Source organism: Pteropus vampyrus, unplaced genomic scaffold (assembly GCF_000151845.1).
Source record: "Pteropus vampyrus isolate Shadow unplaced genomic scaffold, Pvam_2.0 Scaffold30, whole genome shotgun sequence".
Lineage (NCBI taxonomy): Eukaryota > Metazoa > Chordata > Mammalia > Chiroptera > Pteropodidae > Pteropus > Pteropus vampyrus.
In genome coordinates, this window is record NW_011888811.1 from 12,658,070 (window position 1) to 12,664,177 (window position 6,108).

Sequence of the window (6,108 nt, forward strand, 5' to 3'; positions counted from 1 at the left end):
AAATCAGGTGTGATTGAACTGTTTTCTCAGTCAATTGAGTTATGGAGAATCATGTCTTCGCAAGGATCTTTTTCAGCTATTAAATTTAAGGACTGACATGAATAGAAACATGACCTGAAACTAAGAATTAAAGCTTCAAACCGAATAACCACAAAATGTTGATCACTATTTTAAAAAATAATAAATAATTATTCTATTATATTTTATACTAATGATAAATATGTAAAACTAAATCTAATTTTTCATTATTATTTTATAATCTGTTTTAATGTTATTTTATCCGCTAAAACATTTTAAGTATTTTATAAAATATGATATTTTGAAACAGTAGAGCTTATATATAATTTATGGGTAAATATGCATATGCCAGAGTATAAGCAAATTTATTTGTGAATAAAAGTTTTACTGATATGGTATTCAATAAAAATGTTTGGAAACTACTTCTTTAAGAAGTCCAAATTATCTTAAGGATGCTATTTGAGATTGAGACTCTCGTGTGTGTATGGACCAATCTATCTAAAGTGTATCAGGTAATATGTTAGCCCTAGTATTCATCAGTTAATGCTAAACCATCTCTACATGTTATTGATAGATTAACTTGCATTCGAATGGCCACTGAATTCTAAAGTATTGGACTGGTTTTGGGTCAAGAGGGAATTTCTTTGTACCACAGCTGTTAGCTGGCTTTCAACTCATGAAATCAATGATCCCATAAGAATTTATTAACACATATTAAGTTATAGTAGGGCATCAATGGCAAAAGATGAGCAGTCTTCTTACATGCAAGTCATGATCAATGGTTGCTAAGCAATTGCTTAACCATAAGGATGCTGGCCATTTGCCTCCTGTTATCCAACTGTCTAACTCCTAGCATAATTGGCAGAAAAAAGCATAAAGGAATACATGGTGGACTCATTACTTCTGTGGGAGTGAAGAGAACTCCAGAGTCCATTTCTGCTGTGTTTCTGGTTCCCAGAGTACTAGACTATTAGAGTAAGGAATCTTTGTGATGACAACAGTAGATATTTATATAGGTCTGGACACTGTGCTAAATATATATTTACTCCTTTAATTAAAAAAAAAACTAAAAGGTATGTACTTTTATTATCTTTATTTTACAGATAAAGAAACTAAAACATAAAGTGTATATTATTTACCCAAAGTTAAACAGGTAGTAAGTAGTGGACACAAGATTCAAAATGAGGTAATCTGGTTCTAGAAGTTGGGCTTCAAAACACCTATGTCCAGTGATCCTAGACCAAAGAGTAAATGTCGGAATCAAAAGAAGGAGTTCTTAAAGATGACAGAGCCTCAAGTTTCACTGTAGACCTTGTGACTTAGACTGCACTGAGTATTCTCATATACAAACTTCCAACCTACCTGTACCTATGCCCACAAACCTTAATATTTGATGGCTTCATCCAATATTTTTGTTTTATAACTAGAGAAATAGACTCCTACCTGTGCAGTTAAGGGTTAACTCATCAGACTTGGGCTGCCCAAACTCCATACATTGTTAAGGTCTTCAGGACTGGTCCTTGACTAGCTCCTGGAAGACAACCTCTAAAGCCCTCAGGGTATCCTGCCTGATAAGAGTGTCTTTGTATAGGTGGAGACTTGGGCCATGCTAGATAGTTTGTGCTAACAATGCAATTTATGGTGAATACCTGTTTTTATTCACCTGGGATCCTGGACCATGATGTGTCAGCTTGACCTCTGGGGTCAGTAGTAAAGAATGAATAGCTAAGGACAATTATGTAGGTGCCTCATGTCTATGTGACTAATTTCCACTCTGGACACCTAGGCTCAGGTGAGCTTCCCTGGCTGGCAGTGCTTTGTCTGTGTTGTTATACATTGTTGCTGGAAAAATTAAGCACTGCCGTGTGCCTCCACTGGGAAAGGTAGCTGGAAGTTTACACCCGCTTTCTCCAGGACTCTGTTCTATGCACCTTTTACTTTTACTGATTTTAATCTGTATTATTTTACTGTGATAAACTGTAATTGTGTATGTGACAGTATTTCTGCATTCTGTGAGCCTTCTAGTGAATCAGTGAAACTGAAGGTGGTCTTGAGGATTCCATATACTCAACCCAAACCTGCACCTGTTCATAATTTACTATTGATGAAGTCAGGAACCATACTTGTTTTGTTACTTGCTTTTTAATCTGGAATATGATATTCCATAGTTTTATTGACTAAATACATTGCTTCCATAATTAGGAAAGATTCTTTACGTGGTGAGCCTTTAAGCTGTTCATTATCATTATGGTCCTATTTTCGCCCCATCCTTCCTTATATGCCCTGGCTTCTTCACCTCCCCCATCTCTTCCATCTTTCTCAAGGTTTGGGATAAATGTAAAGTAGCCTTTTTTTAAATATATATAATGTCTGTGACCTATAAATAATGGGATTTTCCCCTAAACCATGTTTCACAGAAGAAGTATGGAAAGCATAACAAAGGGACCTCTGAAGAGAGAGAGGTCACTTCCAGCTGAGATTACCATAAAAGCATAGAGAGGAGATAGAACTTTCACACATTCCCAAAAGGTACATTGAATTAGATATTTTAAGAGGCAGGGAAAGCGGCCTTCTGGCAGATGAAAACAATAAATAATCATCAAATTAGGAAATATTGGTCATAAATTGAGAATATGGTACATATTTAGTTTGGATGAAATCTAGATAGTATAAAGCCAGTAATGATTAAAAAACAAAACACAAAACAAAACAAAAACGACTGGAGTTAGGTCATGAATGGCCTTAAATGCCAAACTAAGATATTTGAATTTTACTCTTAAATCGCTGGGAGTTCGGGAAAGCTTCAGAAGAAGGAAATCAAATAGTAAACTGCACCTTAAGAAGTTTGCAAGCTAGATGGGTTACAGTGAGAGAGAAACTGCAGAAGGAGAAACCAGTTAGGAGCCTGTTCCAATAAAAGCTGAAGGGGAAACAGCCAAATCTGCTCGTTAGTCTTTAACTTAACACCAGTTTGCAACAGAACCATGAGTTCCTGAATTATCAAAAGCAGCAACATGTTCATTCTTTTAGAGCCTTAGAACTGGCTTCCTCTTCAAAGGAAGCATTGTGAACCCATTGTAAAATTATATGTCAGCTGGCAACCACAGAAGTCCCCTGGCAATTTTTCTAAGGTCATTAGAGGTAATAAGAAGGACATAGGCAAAAATCAACATGGAATCTTCTCAGTCTTGATGCATGACCAAATAAATGCGATCACCTCTTGTATTTTCCAACCTAATATCGCTTCACATAGGTGCGTTAGTAGCTTTGCTGATTTATGTTGGGTTTAAACAAGCAGAGAAGACATAGGTCAGAACAGAGGTAATTATTAAGAAATCCCACGCAAAAGATTCTGGAATCAGATTTTTTAAGTTCAGTTCATGATCAGTAATTTAAAACTCTTCATTATTTTCATTTCATTCATCCCTCTCCCTGATCAACTCTTCTCTCTTTCCAACTTACTATCTCTCCCAGTAGTCCTTTGACCCTACCAGGTCCTCCAGATCCTACCAGATTCTCACTATCCCTCTGCCCCTTCATGCCCTCACTATCTTCCTTATCCTATAACAATTGTTACAATCAGTTTCTTAATTTCCTCTTCTCTCTCTCTATGGCTTGGTAAAACACAGCCTAGTTAAATTCAACTTTTTACCTACTCCAGGACAAATTCTCTCTTGGTTTTTCTTCTTTCCTGATCATTTTTTAATATCGTCCATTGGTCCCTCCTCTTCTTCCCATCCTTTTGATGATGGAGGGAGTGGTCATTCTAAGTACATTCTGCTCTTGCTATCTATAAATGCTTTTTTTGTTGATCTCATTCTATCTTGACTTTAAATACTATCTACATTCTGATGTATACCTCAGTCTGAGACCTCTCTCCTGATTTGCATATCTGATGGCCTACTCAGCATCTCTACTTAGATATTGTGCTGGTTATTTAGCTCATGACTCTAAGCCCCCAAACTATTCTTTGAAACTCTGCTCTTTGATGCTGTGTATGGGGCTCTGAAAACTACATTTCACAGATTGCCTTGCCACTGACTTCCTGTTAGATTCTCTCAAATGGAGTCTTGAGAGAGAATGAAAGGCGGATGTAGCCAATTCTTTGGGTACCTTACTTATAAGCCCTTGACCCACCTTTTATTTCAGCTATAGTGTGGCAAATAGTACCATGAATGCTGATGCATTCTGCCTCAAGGACTTGCCATTATCTTTCATCTTTTATGCCCCAGAGCTCTCTCCTAAACCAGAGGACCCCCTTAGCCTATACGCAGATGCAGCACTGAATTTCAGGTGGCTTATTACTCCTGCAGAAAAATTGCAGGTAGTGGGACTGGCTAAATACTCTAGCCTTATGGCCTTTATATGGGCAATTCTAGGAGCAATTCTAGATACTACTCATAGAAGGAGTCCAGTCTCTACTGCCTAATATCAATAACCTATATAACGCATCCATATTTGCTTTTTTCCCCCTTTCTCATCTCATTTTCCCCACTTCCTTCCTCTCGCTTACTGAGACCGTCTTCTAAATAAATTCCCTACGCCTAAATCCTCGTGCTCTACTTTCAGGGGCACTCAGACTAAGCCAGCAGGGGGACTTGAAGGTGCCCTTTTGTTGTTTTATTTTCCCTTAGTCCTCTCAGGGTCATTCCATAGTGGCAGCAATTGACACTGCTTCTGGTTTCTTTCTGTACTTCTCTTCATCTGTTCTTTCCTTTTTTTTTTTTTTTTAATATCACTTATTACATTCTAACATGCTATATGATTTACTTATTAGTATGTTTGTTGTTTATAGTTTATCCCCACTCTACTGTAAACATTTTGGGAATAGAAATCCTATTTCTGTTTTATTCACTGATGTATCTCAATTGCCAAAAGGAGTGTCCGAACGTATAGCAAGCACTCAATAAATATCTATTGAACACACAATGAATGGCTTGGCCACGGAATCACTCAACTGGAGGAAGTTATTTAGCCACTCAGAATTAAATTTTCTTAATTATAAAATGTGAAAAATAATATTATCTTCTTCATAGCATTATTATACAGATTAAATTAGTTAATAAGAGTAAAGGGCTGAGCACAGTGCCTGGCACGTAGTGAGCCCTTGCCGCACGTTAGTGATTTTTAGTTCATTTGATTGTTGATACTTGCTCATGGCACCATAGAAATTGGATAGCCACACACACCATTCATGTTTCCTCAGGCAAAATGTAGCAACTGGAACATTGCTTAATCATAGACAATTAACATGGTTTATGCAGAGCCAACCAGCTCTGTTCCCTCCTGTTTCCTCAACTTGACTCCATATTACTTACGGAGACATACTGCTTTCCATGGAGTTCAGTTAAGAGTTTATTACTAGGAAACCTCAGTATTTTTCATGATTAAAATTGAACCTTCGATTCACTCTACCTTCAGGATGAATTGGTTTATAAATAAAGACTCCATGCTAAGCAGCCAGATAAGAAGTTAATTAATTGAATGTTCAGTGTGTACTGTGTCCTGAAATTCATGCTTTATAGAAATTTTTTTCTCTTTTGATTAAAAAAAAAATTGTTTTTAAGCAGCCATGGACTGTTAACTTTCTCTGCTGAAGTCATGGAGCCACTGAATATTTGAGGCTGATGTCAGGGATATACTGGTTCAGCAGTGTTATACACCAGGGTGGAGGGCAACAACTACACATCAGAAATAAATCAGGCTCCCCCCAAAGGCACAGACACACAGGTTACAAAAGAAGAAAACAGAGGCTCTATGCGGTGAACTGATTTTCTAAACATTACCAGTGGTATAGTCAGGACTGGACACCTGGTTACCTGATCCCTGGGTGGCAACCACCTTCCAGTTTCCTCATCTTTATGAAAATATCACAGGCTGTGCTGAAAAAATCAAAACCACACATCGCGGGGAAAATTTGCTTTATCCTCTTTTAACAAGTCTTCTTGAGTCTTGCCTTTATTATGCAAGGAAGAAAAGGCTTTCATCTTTCTCCTCCCTCTCCATTGGGCTTGCTCTCTCTTACATTTTTAAAATGCTACATGAAGTAGAAAAAAAGTTCCCCAAATGGACCACATGCTGACAGCTCCT